This window comes from Pseudophryne corroboree, unplaced genomic scaffold (genome assembly GCF_028390025.1).
Source record: "Pseudophryne corroboree isolate aPseCor3 unplaced genomic scaffold, aPseCor3.hap2 scaffold_494, whole genome shotgun sequence".
NCBI classification, from domain to species: Eukaryota; Metazoa; Chordata; class Amphibia; order Anura; family Myobatrachidae; genus Pseudophryne; species Pseudophryne corroboree.
In genome coordinates, this window is record NW_026970101.1 from 22,458 (window position 1) to 38,588 (window position 16,131).

At 38.2% G+C, this 16,131-nt stretch overlaps 1 non-coding gene across 1 annotated transcript; it reads right to left on the reverse strand.

Moving 5' to 3' along the window:
* Nucleotides 1-76: 76 nt before the first annotated feature.
* LOC135030093 (U1 spliceosomal RNA) lies at nt 77-240 on the reverse strand. The gene has a single exon (XR_010226147.1). It is a non-coding gene; the product is annotated as a U1 spliceosomal RNA (small nuclear RNA).
* Between the last annotated feature and the right edge of the window lie 15,891 nt (nt 241-16,131).

Here is a 16,131-nt window from a genome sequence, read left to right on the forward strand (position 1 = left end):
CAAGGGAACTCTCGAAAGAAGAACAAGGCTAGAGGAAGATCTGAGACAAAGAAATCTGAATTTTACCAGAGCTGACCAGAGGAAAGCACAAATACAGTCCCCCACTACCACAAATAATGCAGTCGAGTTTCCCACATTTGGGGAAATCACAGGGGTCAGCATACCCAGAATGCAATGAATGAACCTAACCCTGGGAGAACAATCTTCATGACCATGGTATCTCCTATGCAAAATAAGTATGATTTGGGATAGGGCTGGGGAGGGCCGTTGCTCAGGCACATCTCTGTCAAGTAAGTTGCATTTGATTTGTTGTTTGGGGGTGCTTCAGTATTAGGCAGCCTTCTGCCCTACCATGTTCATCTGAAAATATGTGTTCTCCCTGCAGTTGTTGTCCCCAGATGAGAGTTCCCTTGTGCTGCCTCAGTTGAATCTCCTTTTGGAGAAGACCTCAATAAGATTGTAGCTGATCTGGCTACTGCTAAAACAGCTTGCCTACCTAGTATGACTCCTACCACGCAGAAGGCTAAAAGTACTTTTCTTGGCCCTTTCATCCTCCAGGTAAAGCGTACCCAAGGTCAGGCATACCCAAAGCAAGCTCATGTTTCCAGACCTGCCAAGCCCAGACTGAAGCAATCCTGGGCTGCCCATCAGCCTGCTTCCAAAACGGACAAGCCTGCCGCATGACGGTGCAGGCCTCCCTCTGGGGGATCCCAGGGTGGGGGGCCCGACTTCTAGGTTTGGCAAAGAAAGGTATAATTCTAAGCTAGAGAATTCTGTTTGGAGCTCACCTTGTACTTTGTGAAGAAATAATCAGCATTGTGGCTGAGCAGATACATGTAGTGTGTGGCTGCAAACTGCATGGATCTGCTGCGTTGTAATGCTGATTCTTTTTTTTTGCAAAGTACCAATAGCTTCATATAATGTTCACAATTTTTATGCAGGATCAAATAGCTCAATAGGTAGGGTGTTTGATTAGAATTCAACAGGTTATAGGTTTGAATCCTGGGTATGGTAGTTTGAGATGTGTTATTTAATAAAGTATGTTGTTCTGACTGCCGGCATCCTATCACCTGGGATATCATACTAAATAAATGGAGTAGATCAAATTTTTTTTTTTTTTTTAACTAGGGACAATTTCCAGATACTTCCCTTTATAACTGAGATTGCCCCCTGGAACTTCACATCAGTTGACAACTATGCATGAGTGGGCAGTGCTTGCCCTGGATCTGTCCACCCATTTATGTGCCGCCATAAAATAAAGCATGACTAACAGTTATCCTGGGCGTACACTACACAATTATCTGTCAGGCTATCTATCCAGTCTGGATGGTTGGAATGAAAATCTGGTAATGTATAGGAGCAAATGTCAATTAACCATTTGCTCCCAAACACTAGAAAAGTGGTCAAAAATGGTCATTACACAAATTGGTTAAACCCAAAATTTAACCAATTTGTTTAGGGGACCATTTTTGTCCATTTTTTAGTGTTTGAGAGTAAATCGTTGATGGTCATTTGCTCACATAGATAACCGGATTTCTATTCCAACCAGCCAGTGTTGGAGAGATGGTCTGCCAGATTACATAATGCATACCAGAGCCATAACTAGACTTTTTGGTGCCCTGTGACAGAGAATTATATGCCCTCCCCCCCATTTTTGCAATATGGACAAAAGGCGCATGCCTTGTGGGGAAGGGGCATAACAAGATTGGTCTCAGAGAAAGCACATGAGATATGAAGATATATCTAGTATACTTGACACTCAATGGTTTGTGGTATTGCAGGGGTGCCCTCCTTAAATGCATATACAGTCACACATGGCATGTTTGTGTAAATGGCATATCAGCAGTCAGCACTAACTGGTGACATGCCATTTGTACAAGTAAGCCATGTGTGACTAATATATAAACATACTTTATTAAATAACACCTCAAACTATCATACCCAGGATTCAAACCTAAAACCTGTTAAATTCTAATCAAACACCCTACCCATTGAGCTACTTGATCCTGCATCTATTCTAACCTCCAAAAACAGATTCAGTTGCATTTTCCAGCGTGTTTTGTTTGCGCCTTTGCAAATGTCTTACATCGACAAACTTATTTAGTACTATTTTGCAAATAGGGTTACATTGTCGCAACATTGTGTTCCCTAATTGCTTGATTTTTTAAATGCAAAAATTGATAAAGACACCTGATAATTGCTCTGTGGAGTCTTCTTTTGTGTCTACTTCTTATCTACATTTAATTCCCTACCTATAATCAAGGCATTTTTAAATGCTGGGTGCTGCCAGGACGTGAGGCCTACCTAGTCTTTAGATCTGAATTTGAATGTACTTGTGAACTAACTTAATTTCCTACTTCTAAATTCATTCCTAAATTCACTACTTACATTAATCCTGTAGTTGGGCATTTTGAGCCTTCAATTGTGGGCATTGTTTTGTGTCCAGACCAGCAGCTGGTGGTGTGCATTTGCTGGAAAGGCATCGAAGACCTCCGATATGCTGCATCTCCTGATGTGTGTCTGCCTCAAGTGGCTGTCAGCAAATGCATGCTAGACACCCCATTCCAAGCTGATTGTGACATCACGGAACATGCATCATAGAACAGGCATGCTAGAACATGGGTCTTCAACCTGCGACCCTCCAGCTGCTGTGGAACTACATATCCCAGCATGCCCTGCCTCAGTTTTAGCATACCTTAAAAGCAAAACTGTGGCAGGGCATGCTGGGATGTGTAGTTTCACAGCAGCTGGAGGGCCACAGGATGAAGACCCATGTGCTAGAACCAAACCGCAGGTACATTGAATGCTAGCAAGCTGAATGTTTAAATCCTTTTTGTTCCGCAGCATTCCAATGCGGAAGATTCCATGGAACCAGAGATTATTCCATTGAGAAGGACATGCTGCCTGGATGACTGCACTGTGCAAATTAAATCACGGAGCCAGTTGGCTTGTGGGTGGCTCTGGTGACTGGGTGGTTGGGTGGGCGGTGTGTCGGAGGTGGAGCACATGCAAATGAATGTGTATCATCCAGCTAGTGAGAGAGAAAACTCATGTAGGAGTGTGCCTGCTTGTCAGTGAGTTATGCACCTTGCCAGACGTCAAATCTACATGGAGCAACTGGAGGGGACAAGAGCAGGTTTGGAAAATATAGACAGAAGAGCATATATGCTGGCGCATTCTCCATGATTGTGTCAGCTTATGTTTTGGTGCACTGCACTTTCCTCCACTAAGTTTTAGCCATTTTGTTTAAACGCAAGTGTAGTTGCTTCTCGCTCTTTTGGCTGTGATATTGTATTGTGGTTGAAGAGTCTGCTGGAGGGATTGTTTTCTTCATTGGCGAGAGACTGAAGATATTCCAGGATGGAAGGCTTGGGAACACTATCCGTTTTTCAGTTGTGGAAGAGTTGAAAGACCGGATTGGACTACATTCTATAGTAAAGGGTATCTTTGTATTTATTAATCCTCCCTTTATATGTGTCTGTCTTTCAATAAAGCTTTGGGCTTGTGATTCCGTCACCCTCTTACACTCCACACCCATAGCCTTATTAACTATTGTATTGTTTAAATGTATAGTGCAGTTCATGATTTATAGTGTAGGCTGACCTGTGCTGTAGTTCTTGAACTGTACTATACCGACAGCATTTGTATTGTGTTTTGGCTGTGCTGCAACACAGTACTTATGTGTGTAATGTTTATGTATGTTTTTTTGCTTCTTTATGTCAATAAAGACTGCTTTTTTAATCCAATATCTGAAAACAATCAATGTTTATCTTTGATGGCAATAGAAGTGGTATGATATTTGCTGCTTTTGAAAGGCAATATCTGATATGTCCCCTATCTGGGAACCATATATTAAATGGCTTTTCAGAAAAGGGAGATGGGAGAAGAGCTTTCAGTACTTGTAGGACCGATGCACATTTCCTATTCTAGCCTCCAAAAACAGATTCAGTTGCATTTTCCAGCGTGTTTTGGATGCGCCTTTGCAAATGTCTTACATCGACAAACTTATTTAGTACTATTTTGCAAATAGGGTTACATTGTTGCAACATTGTGTTCCCTAATTGCTTGATTTTTTAAATGCAACAATTGATAAAAACACCTGATAACTGCTCTGCGGAGTCTTATTTTGTGTCTACTTCTTATCTACATTTAATTCCGTACCTCTAATCAAGGCATTTTTAAATGCTGGCGGCTGCCAGGACGTGAGGCCTACCTAGACTTTAGATCTGAATTTGAATGTACTTGTGAACTAACTTAATTTCCTACTTCTAAATTCATTCCTAAATTCACTACTTACATGAATCCTGTAGTTGGGCATTTTGGGACTTCGATTGTGGGCATTGTTTTGTGTCCAGACCAGCAGCAGGTGGTGTGCATTTGCTGGAAAGGCATCGAAGACCTCCGATATGCTGCATCTCCTGATGTGTGTCTCCCTCAAGTGGCTGTCAGCAAATGCCTGCTAGACACCCCATTCCAAGCTGATTGTGACATCACGGAACATGCATCATAGAACAGGCATGCTAAAACATGGGTCTTCAACCTGCGACCCTCCAGCTGCTGTGGAACTACACATCCCAGCATGCCCTGCCTCAGTTTTAGCATACCTTATAGCAAAACTGTGGCAGGGCATGCTGGGATGTGTAGTTTCACAGCAGCTGGAGGGCCACAGGATGAAGACCCATGTGCTAGAGCCAAGCCGCAGGTACATTGAATGCTAGCAAGCTGAATATTTAAATCCTTTTTGTTCCGCAGCATTCCAATGCGGAAGATTCCATGGAACCAGAGATCCTTCCATTGAGAAGGACATGCTGCCTGGATGACTACACTGTGCAAATTAAATCACGGAGCCAGTTGGTTTGTGGGTGGCTCTGGTGACTGGGTGGTTGGGTGGGTGGTGTGTCGGAGGTGGAGCACATGCAAATGATTGTGTATCATCCAGCTAGTGAGAGTGAAAACTCATGCAGGAGTGTGCCTGCTTGTCAGTGGGTTATGCACCTTGCCAGACGTTAAATCTACATAGAGCAGCTGGAGGGGACAAGAGCAGGTTTGCAAAATATAGATAGAAGAGCATATATGCTGGCGCATTCTCCATGATTGTGTCAGCTTATGTTTTGGTGCACTGCACTTTCCTCCACTAAGTTTTAGCCATTTTTGTTAAGCTCAAGTGTAGTTGCTTCTCGGCCTTTTGGCTGTGATCTTGTATTGTGGTTGAAGGGTCTGCTGGAGGGAGGGATTGCTTTCTTCATTGGCGAAAGACCAAAGATATTCCAGGATGGAAGGCTTGGGAACACTATCCGTTTTTCAATTGTGGAAGAGTTGAAAGACCGGATTGGACTACATTCTATAGTAAAGGATGTCTTTCTATTTATTAATCCTCCCCTTATATGTGTCAGTCTTTCAATAAAGCTTCGGGCTTGTGATTCCCTCACCCTCTTACACTCCACACCCATAGCCTTATTAACTGTTGTATTATTGTACAGTTTAAATGTATAGTGCAGTTCATGATTTATAGTGTAGGCTGGCCTGTGCTGTAGTTCTTGAACTGTACTATACCGTCAGCATTTCTATTGTGTTTTGGCATTGCCGCAACGCGGTACTTATGTGTGTAATGTTTATGTATGTTTTTTTGCTTCTTTATGTGCATCGGTCCTACAAGTACTGAAAGCTCTTCTCCCATCTCCCTTTTCTGAAAAGCCATTTAATATATGGTTCCCAGATAGGGGACATATCAGATATTGCCTTTCAAAAGCATCAAATATCATACCACTTTTATTGCCATCAAAGATAAACATTGATTGTTTTCAGATATTGGCTTGAAAAAGCAGTTTTTATTGACATTAAAAAAACATACATAAACATTACACACATAAGTACAGTGTTGCAGCACAGCCAAAACACAATACAAATGCTGACGGTATAGTACAGTTCCAGAACTACAGCACAGGCCAGCCTACACTATAAATCATGAACTGCACTATACATTTAAACTATACAATAATACAACAGTTAATAAGGCTATGGGTGTGGAGTGTAAGAGGGTGAGGGATTCACAAAACCGAAGCTTTATTGTAACACAGACACATATAAGGGGAGGGTCAATAAATAGAAAGATATCCTTTACTATAGAATGTAGTCCAATCCGACCTCTGTGCTCTTCCACAACTGAAAAACAGATAGTGTTCCCAAGCCTTCCATCCTGGAATATCTTTGGTCTTTCGCCAATGAAGAAAACAATCCCTCCCTCCAGCAGACCCTTCAACCACGATACAAGATCACAGCCAAAAGGCCGAGAAGCAACTACACTTGAGCTTAACAAAAATGGCTAAAACTTAGTGGAGGAAAGTGCAGTGCACCAAAACATAAGCTGACACAATCATGGAGAATGCGCCAGCATATATGCTCTTCTATCTATATTTTGCAAACCTGCTCTTGTCCCCTCCAGCTGCTCTATGTAGATTTAACGTCTGGCAAGGTGCATAACCCACTGACAAGCAGGCACACTCCTGCATGAGTTTTCTCTCTCACTAGCTGGATGATACACAATCATTTGCATGCGCTCCACTTCCGACACACCACCCACCCAACCACCCAGTCACCAGAGCCACCCACAAGCCAACTGGCTCCGTGATTTAATTTGCACAGTGTAGTCATCCAGGCAGCATGTCCTTCTCAATGGAAGGATCTCTGGTTCCATGGAATCTTCCGCATTGGAATGCTGCGGAACAAAAAGGATTTAAATATTCAGCTTGCTAGCATTCAATGTACCTGCGGCTTGGCTCTAGCACATGGGTCTTCATCCTGTGGCCCTCCAGCTGCTGTGAAACTACACATCCCAGCATGCCCTGCCACAGTTTTGCTATTAAGGTATGCTAAAACTGAGGCAGGGCATGCTGGGATGTGTAGTTCCACAGCAGCTGGAGGGTCGCAGGTTGAAGACCCATGTTTTAGCATGCCTGTTCTATGATGCATGTTCCATGATGTCACAATCAGCTTGGAATGGGGTGTCTAGCAGGCATTTGCTGACAGCCACTTGAGGGAGACACACATCAGGAGATGCAGCATATCGGAGGTCTTCGATGCCTTTCCAGCAAATGCACACCACCTGCTGCTGGTCTGGACACAAAACAATGCCCACAATCGAAGTCCCAAAATGCCCAACTACAGGATTCATGTAAGTAGTGAATTTAGGAATGAATTTAGAAGTAGGAAATTAAGTTAGTTCACAAGTACATTCAAATTCAGATCTAAAGACTAAACACAAAACACAAAATAAGACTCCACAGAGCAATTATCAGGTGTCTTTATCAATTGTTGCATTTTAAAAATCAAGCAATTAGGGAACACAATGTTGCGACAATGTAACCCTATTTGCAAAATAGTACTAAATAAGTTTGTCGATGTAAGACATTTGCAAAGGCGCAAACAAAACACGCTGGAAAATGCAACTGAATCTGTTTTTGGAGGTTAGAAAAGATGCAGGATCAAGTAGCTCCATGGGTAGGGTGTTTGATTAGAATTCAACAGGTTATAGGTTTGAATCCAGGGTATGATAGTTTGAGGTGTTATTTAATAAAGTATGTTTATATATTAGTCACACATGGCTTACTTGTACAAATGGCATGTCACCAGTTAGTGCTGACTGTTGATATGCCTTTTGCACTAAAACAAATTAAAATGGTAAAAGTTATTGTACTTTAAGTAAAAATAAAAGCTAAAATATCAATCCCAGTTTTGGATTACTTTAATGAACAAAAAAAAAATGCATATAGCAAAGGATAGTTTCAATCTGCCTACCTCTGGGTTATGGGCCCAGCATGCTTCCATTGCAGTACTCTGCTGCACATGTAAGTGCAAGAGATCCTGAAGCACTCACTCATCATGCGAAAGTACCAATGTGTTTCTTCATTGGTTGCTGGAAGAAACATCTTACAAAAACTCTCCAGATTATTGACTTTTTAAAGTTTTTCTAGGAAACGTTCTAGATGAATGCTTATTAATCTTTGTCAGTATGTACTTTTTGCAAAGTGTCTCTGTGGCGCAATCGGTTAGTGTGTTCAGCTATTAATCAAAAGGTTGGTGGTTCAATCCCACCCAGGGACGTAATTGACCTTGTAATCAGATTTTGGTGATATTTAAGTAGACAAGTCAAAATTGCAAACCCCCTCTTATGGTGTAGGGTACCTGGCCTTCTCTGATGTAATCAGAGTTAGATTTGATTAAGTGATTTTATAAAAAAAACAGCTAGGAAGCACAATTTAGCAGTGGGTTGCAGAGAAAAAGAAAAATGCTGGCAGAAAAATCCAATTGAGTGATTAAACAGCTCTTCATTTTCTGGGTTTATTTTTATGATAACAAATTTGTTCTCTGAAAAGTGTCCACAAAGCCAAGTATCTGATTAACATCTTTGTAGGGATGTTTTTTCACCTATTACTAAATTAAACTTGCTTCATTGGAAAGGCAGCAAGATGCATCCTCATTTCAATATCTACGGAAATAATACAGGTTGACACCAGGAAACATTAACGCCACTGCATCTTTGCTGTTTTCTCATGTGGAAGTCTGTTTAATGTGAAAACAAGGTGATATCTAATTAGCACACAGGTAAGGAATTAAGAAAATCTTTATTTAAGGGTGAAGATGTTTCTCACAAAATCGTTGCCCCAATGCATCATTGAAATTCAAGCTGGAAAGATGATTTTAATATATCACTTGTACATTTTGTATTGCTCTTCTGGTGACAATGTAGTTTGTTTTTGTCAATTACCATTTTAATAATCGGGTAAAGAAAATTAATTGGATTTTTGAAAGAAAACAATACTGTCAATATACTATTAAAACAAATTAAAATGGTAAAAGTTATTGTACTTTAAGTAAAAATAAAAGAGCAAAAATATCAATCCCAGTTTTGGATTAATTTAATTAACAAAAAAAAATGCATATAGCAGAGGATAGTTTCAATCTGCCTACCTCTGGGTTATGGACCCAGCATGCTTCCATTACAGTACTCTGCTGCACATGTAAGTGCAAGAGATCCTGAAGCACTCACTCGTCATGGGAAAGTACCAATGTGTTTCTTCATTGGTTGATGGAAGAAACATCTTACAAAAACTCTCCACATTATTGACTTTTTAAAATGTTTCTAGGAATCGTTCTAGATGAATGCTTATTAGCCTTTGTCAGTATGTACTTTTGCAAAGTGTCGCTGTGGCGCAATCAGTTAGTGTGTAAGGCTATTAACCAAAAGGTTGGTGGTTTAATCCCACCCAGGGACTTAATTGACCTTGTTATCAGATTTTGGTGATCTTTAAGTAGACAAGTCAAAATTTCAAACCCCCTGTTATGGTGTAGGGTACCTGGCCTTCTCTGATGTAATCAGAGTTAGATTTGATTCAGTGATTTTATAAAAACAGCTAGGAAGCACAATTTAGCAGTGGGTTGCAGAGAAAAAGAAATATGCTGGCAGAAAAATCCAATTGAGTGATTAAACAGCTCTTCATTTTCTGGCTTTATTTTTATGCTAACTAATTTGTTCTCTGAAAAGTGTCCACAAAGCCAAGTATCTGATTAACATATTTGTAGGGATGGTTTTTCACCTATTACTAAATTAAACTTGCTTCATTGGAAAGGCAGCAAGATGCATCCTCATTTCAATATCTACTGAAATAATACAGGTTGACACCAGGAAACATTAACGCCACTGCATCCTTGCTGCTTTCTCATGTGGAAGTCTGTTTAATGTGAAAACAAGGTGATATCTAATTAGCACACAGGTAAGGAATTAAGAAAATCTTTATTTAAGGGTGAAGATGTTTCTCACAAAATCGTTGCCCCAATGCATCATTGAAATTCAAGCTGGAAAGATGATTTTAATATATCACTTGTACATTTTGTATTGCTCTTCTGGTGACAATGTAGTTTGTTTTTGTCAATTACCATTTTAATAATAGGGTAAAGAAAATTAAGTGGATTTTTGAAAGAAAACAATACTGTCAATATACTATTAAAACAAATTAAAATGGTAAAAGTTATTGTACTTTAAGTAAAAATAAAAGCTAAAATATCAATCCCAGTTTTGGATTACTTTAATGAACAAAAAAAAAATGCATATAGCAAAGGATTGTTTCAATCTGCCTACCTCTGGGTTATGGGCCCAGCATGCTTCCATTGCAGTACTCTGCTGCACATGTAAGTGCAAGAGATCCTGAAGCACTCACTCATCATGCGAAAGTACCAATGTGTTTCTTCATTGGTTGCTGGAAGAAACATCTTACAAAAACTCTCCAGATTATTGACTTTTTAAAGTTTTTCTAGGAAACGTTCTAGATGAATGCTTATTAGTCTTTGTCAGTATGGACTTTTTGCAAAGTGTCTCTGTGGCGCAATCGGTTAGTGTGTTCAGCTATTAGTCAAAAGGTTGGTGGTTCAATCCCACCCAGGGACGTAATTGACCTTGTGATCAGATTTTGGTGATATTTAAGTAGACAAGTCAAAATTGCAAACCCCCTCTTATGGTGTAGGGTACCTGGCCTTCTCTGATGTAATCAGAGTTAGATTTGATTAAGTGATTTTATAAAAAATCAGCTAGGAAGCACAATTTAGCAGTGGGTTGCAGAGAAAAAGAAAAATGCTGGCAGAAAAATCCAATTGAGTGATTAAACAGCTCTTCATTTTCTGGCTTTATTTTTATGATAACAAATTTGTTCTCTGAAAAGTGTCCACAAAGCCAAGTATCTGATTAACATCTTTGTAGGGATGGTTTTTCACCTATTACTAAATTAAACTTGCTTCATTGGAAAGGCAGCAAGATGCATCCTCATTTCAATATCTACGGAAATAATACAGGTTGACACCAGGAAACATTAACGCCACTGCATCTTTGCTGTTTTCTCATGTGGAAGTCTGTTTAATGTGAAAACAAGGTGATATCTAATTAGCACACAGGTAAGGAATTAAGAAAATCTTTATTTAAGGGTGAAGATGTTTCTCACAAAATCGTTGCCCCAATGCATCATTGAAATTCAAGCTGGAAAGATGATTTTAATATATCACTTGTACATTTTGTATTGCTCTTCTGGTGACAATGTAGTTTGTTTTTGTCAATTACCATTTTAATAATCGGGTAAAGAAAATTAATTGGATTTTTGAAAGAAAACAATACTGTCAATATACTATTAAAACAAATTAAAATGGTAAAAGTTATTGTACTTTAAGTAAAAATAAAAGAGCAAAAATATCAATCCCAGTTTTGGATTACTTTAATTAACAAAAAAAATGCATATAGCAGAGGATAGTTTCAATCTGCCTACCTCTGGGTTATGGACCCAGCATGCTTCCATTACAGTACTCTGCTGCACATGTAAGTGCAAGAGATCCTGAAGCACTCACTCATCATGGGAAAGTACCAATGTGTTTCTTCATTGGTTGATGGAAGAAACATCTTACAAAAACTCTCCACATTATTGACTTTTTAAAATGTTTCTAGGAATCGTTCTAGATGAATGCTTATTAGCCTTTGTCAGTATATAGTTTTGCAAAGTGTCGTTGTGGCGCAATCAGTTAGTGTGTAAGGCTATTAACCAAAAGGTTGGTGGTTCAATCCCACCCAGGGACTTAATTGACCTTGTGATCAGATTTTGGTGATCTTTAAGTAGACAAGTCAAAATTTCAAACCCCCTGTTATGGTGTAGGGTACCTGGCCTTCTCTGATGTAATCAGAGTTAGATTTGATTCAGTGATTTTATAAAAACAGCTAGGAAGCACAATTTAGCAGTGGGTTGCAGAGAAAAAGAAATATGCTGGCAGAAAAATCCAATTGAGTGATTAAACAGCTCTTCATTTTCTGGCTTTATTTTTATGCTAACTAATTTGTTCTCTGAAAAGTGTCCACAAAGCCAAGTATCTGATTAACATATTTGTAGTGAAGGTTTTTCACCTATTACTAAATTAAACTTGCTTCATTGGAAAGGCAGCAAGATGCATCCTCATTTCAATATCTACTGAAATAATACAGGTTGACACCAGGAAACATTAACGCCACTGCATCCTTGCGGCTTTCTCATGTGGAAGTCTGTTTAATGTGAAAACAAGGTGATATCTAATTAGCACACAGGTAAGGAATTAAGAAAATCTTTATTTAAGGGTGAAGATGTTTCTCACAAAATCGTTGCCCCAATGCATCATTGAAATTCAAGCTGGAAAGATGATTTTAATATATCACTTGTACATTTTGTATTGCTCTTCTGGTGACAATGTAGTTTGTTTTTGTCAATTACCATTTTAATAATCGGGTAAAGAAAATTAATTGGATTTTTGAAAGAAAACAATACTGTCAATATACTATTAAAACAAATTAAAATGGTAAAAGTTATTGTACTTTAAGTAAAAATAAAAGCTAAAATATCAATCCCAGTTTTGGATTACTTTAATGAACAAAAAAAAATGCATATAGCAAAGGATAGTTTCAATCTGCCTACCTCTGGGTTATGGGCCCAGCATGCTTCCAGTGCAGTACTCTGCTGCACATGTAAGTGCAAGAGATCCTGAAGCACTCACTCATCATGCGAAAGTACCAATGTGTTTCTTCATTGGTTGCTGGAAGAAACATCTTACAAAAACTCTCCAGATTATTGACTTTTTAAAGTTTTTCTAGGAAACGTTCTAGATGAATGCTTATTAGTCTTTGTCAGTATGTACTTTTTGCAAAGTGTCTCTGTGGCGCAATCGGTTAGTGTGTTCAGCTATTAATCAAAAGGTTGGTGGTTCAATCCCACCCAGGGACGTAATTGACCTTGTGATCAGATTTTGGTGATATTTAAGTAGACAAGTCAAAATTTCGAAAACCCCTGTTATGGTGTAGGGTACCTGGCCTTCTCTGATGTAATCAGAGTTAGATTTGATTCAGTGATTTTATAAAAACAGCTAGGAAGCACAATTTAGCAGTGGGTTGCAGAGAAAAAGAAATATGCTGGCAAAAAAATCCAATTGACTGGATTTATTTTTATGCTAACAAATTTGTTCTCTGAAAAGTGTCCACAAAGCCAAGTATCTGATTAACATCTTTGTAGGGATGGTTTTTCACCTATTACTAAATTAAACTTGCTTCATTGGAAAGGCAGCAAGATGCATCCTCATTTCAATATCTACTGAAATAATACAGGTTGACACCAGGAAACATTAACGCCACTGCATCCTTGCTGCTTTCTCATGTGGAAGTCTGTTTAATGTGAAAACAAGGTGATATCTAATTAGCACACAGGTAAGGAATTAAGAAAATCTTTATTTAAGGGTGAAGATGTTTCTCACAAAATCGTTGCCCCAATGCATCATTGAAATTCAAGCTGGAAAGATGATTTTAATATATCACTTGTACATTTTGTATTGCTCTTCTGGTGACAATGTAGTTTGCTTTTGTCAATTACCATTTTAATAATCGGGTAAAGAAAATTAATTGGATTTTTGAAAGAAAACAATACTGTCAATATACTATTAAAACAAATTAAAATGGTAAAAGTTATTGTACTTTAAGTAAAAATAAAAGAGCAAAAATATCAATCCCAGTTTTGGATTACTTTAATTAACAAAAAAAAAATGCATATAGCAGAGGATAGTTTCAATCTGCCTACCTCTGGGTTATGGACCCAGCATGCTTCCATTACAGTACTCTGCTGCACATGTAAGTGCAAGAGATCCTGAAGCACTCACTCATCATGGGAAAGTACCAATGTGTTTTTTCATTGGTTGATGGAAGAAACATCATACAAAAACTCTCCACATTATTGACTTTTTAAAATGTTTCTAGGAATCGTTCTAGATGAATGCTTATTAGCCTTTGTCAGTATGTACTTTTGCAAAGTGTCGCGGTGGCGCAATCAGTTAGTGTGTAAGGCTATTAACCAAAAGGTTGGTGGTTCAATCCCACCCAGGGACTTAATTGACCTTGTTATCAGATTTTGGTGATCTTTAAGTAGACAAGTCAAAATTTCAAACCCCCTGTTATGGTGTAGGGTACCTGGCCTTCTCTGATGTAATCAGAGTTAGATTTGATTCAGTGATTTTATAAAAACAGCTAGGAAGCACAATTTAGCAGTGGGTTGCAGAGAAAAAGAAAAATGCTGGCAGAAAAATCCAATTGAGTGATTAAACAGCTCTTCATTTTCTGGCTTTATTTTTATGCTAACTAATTTGTTCTCTGAAAAGTGTCCACAAAGCCAAGTATCTGATTAACATATTTGTAGGGATGGTTTTTCACCTATTACTAAATTAAACTTGCTTCATTGGAAAGGCAGCAAGATGCATCCTCATTTCAATATCTACTGAAATAATACAGGTTGACACCAGGAAACATTAACGCCACTGCATCCTTGCTGCTTTCTCATGTGGAAGTCTGTTTAATGTGAAAACAAGGTGATATCTAATTAGCACACAGGTAAGGAATTAAGAAAATCTTTATTTAAGGGTGAAGATGTTTCTCACAAAATCGTTGCCCCAATGCATCATTGAAATTCAAGCTGGAAAGATGATTTTAATATATCACTTGTACATTTTGTATTGCTCTTCTGGTGACAATGTAGTTTGTTTTTGTCAATTACCATTTTAATAATAGGGTAAAGAAAATTAAGTGGATTTTTGAAAGAAAACAATACTGTCAATATACTATTAAAACAAATTAAAATGGTAAAAGTTATTGTACTTTAAGTAAAAATAAAAGCTAAAATATCAATCCCAGTTTTGGATTACTTTAATGAACAAAAAAAAAATGCATATAGCAAAGGATAGTTTCAATCTGCCTACCTCTGGGTTATGGACCCAGCATGCTTCCAATGCAGTACTCTGCTGCACATGTAAGTGCAATAGATCCTGAAGCACTCACTCATCATGCGAAAGTACCAATGTGTTTCTTCATTGGTTGCTGGAAGAAACATCTTACAAACACTCTCCAGATTATTGACTTTTTAAAGTTTTTCTAGGAAACGTTCTAGATGAATGCTTATTAGTCTTTGTCAGTATATACTTTTTGCAAAGTGTCTCTGTGGCGCAATCGGTTAGTGTGTTCAGCTATTAATCAAAAGGTTGGTGGTTCAATCCCACCCAGGGACGTAATTGACCTTGTGATCAGATTTTGGTGATATTTAAGTAGACAAGTCAAAATTGCAAACCCCCTCTTATGGTGTAGGGTACCTGGCCTTCTCTGATGTAATCAGAGTTAGATTTGATTCAGTGATTTTATAAAAACAGCTAGGAAGCACAATTTAGCAGTGGGTTGCAGAGAAAAAGAAATATGCTGGCAGAAAAATCCAATTGAGTGATTAAACAGCTCTTCATTTTCTGGCTTTATTTTTATGCTAACTAATTTGTTCTCTGAAAAGTGTCCACAAAGCCAAGTATCTGATTAACATATTTGTAGTGATGGTTTTTCACCTATTACTAAATTAAACTTGCTTCATTGGAAAGGCAGCAAGATGCATCCTCATTTCAATATCTACTGAAATAATACAGGTTGACACCAGGAAACATTAACGCCACTGCATCCTTGCTGCTTTCTCATGTGGAAGTCTGTTTAATGTGAAAACAAGGTGATATCTAATTAGCACACAGGTAAGGAATTAAGAAAATCTTTATTTAAGGGTGAAGATGTTTCTCACAAAATCGTTGCCCCAATGCATCATTGAAATTCAAGCTGGAAAGATGATTTTAATATATCACTTGTACATTTTGTATTGCTCTTCTGGTGACAATGTAGTTTGTTTTTGTCAATTACCATTTTAATAATCGGGTAAAGAAAATTAATTGGATTTTTGAAAGAAAACAATACTGTCAATATACTATTAAAAAAAATTAAAATGGTAAAAGTTATTGTACTTTAAGTAAAAATAAAAGCTAAAATATCAATCCCAGTTTTGGATTACTTTAATGAACAAAAAAAAATGCATATAGCAAAGGATAGTTTCAATCTGCCTACCTCTGGGTTATGGGCCCAGCATGCTTCCAGTGCAGTACTCTGCTGCACATGTAAGTGCAAGAGATCCTGAAGCACTCACTCATCATGCGAAAGTACCAATGTGTTTCTTCATTGGTTGCTGGAAGAAACATCTTACAAAAACTCTCCAGATTATTGACTTTTTAAAGTTTTTC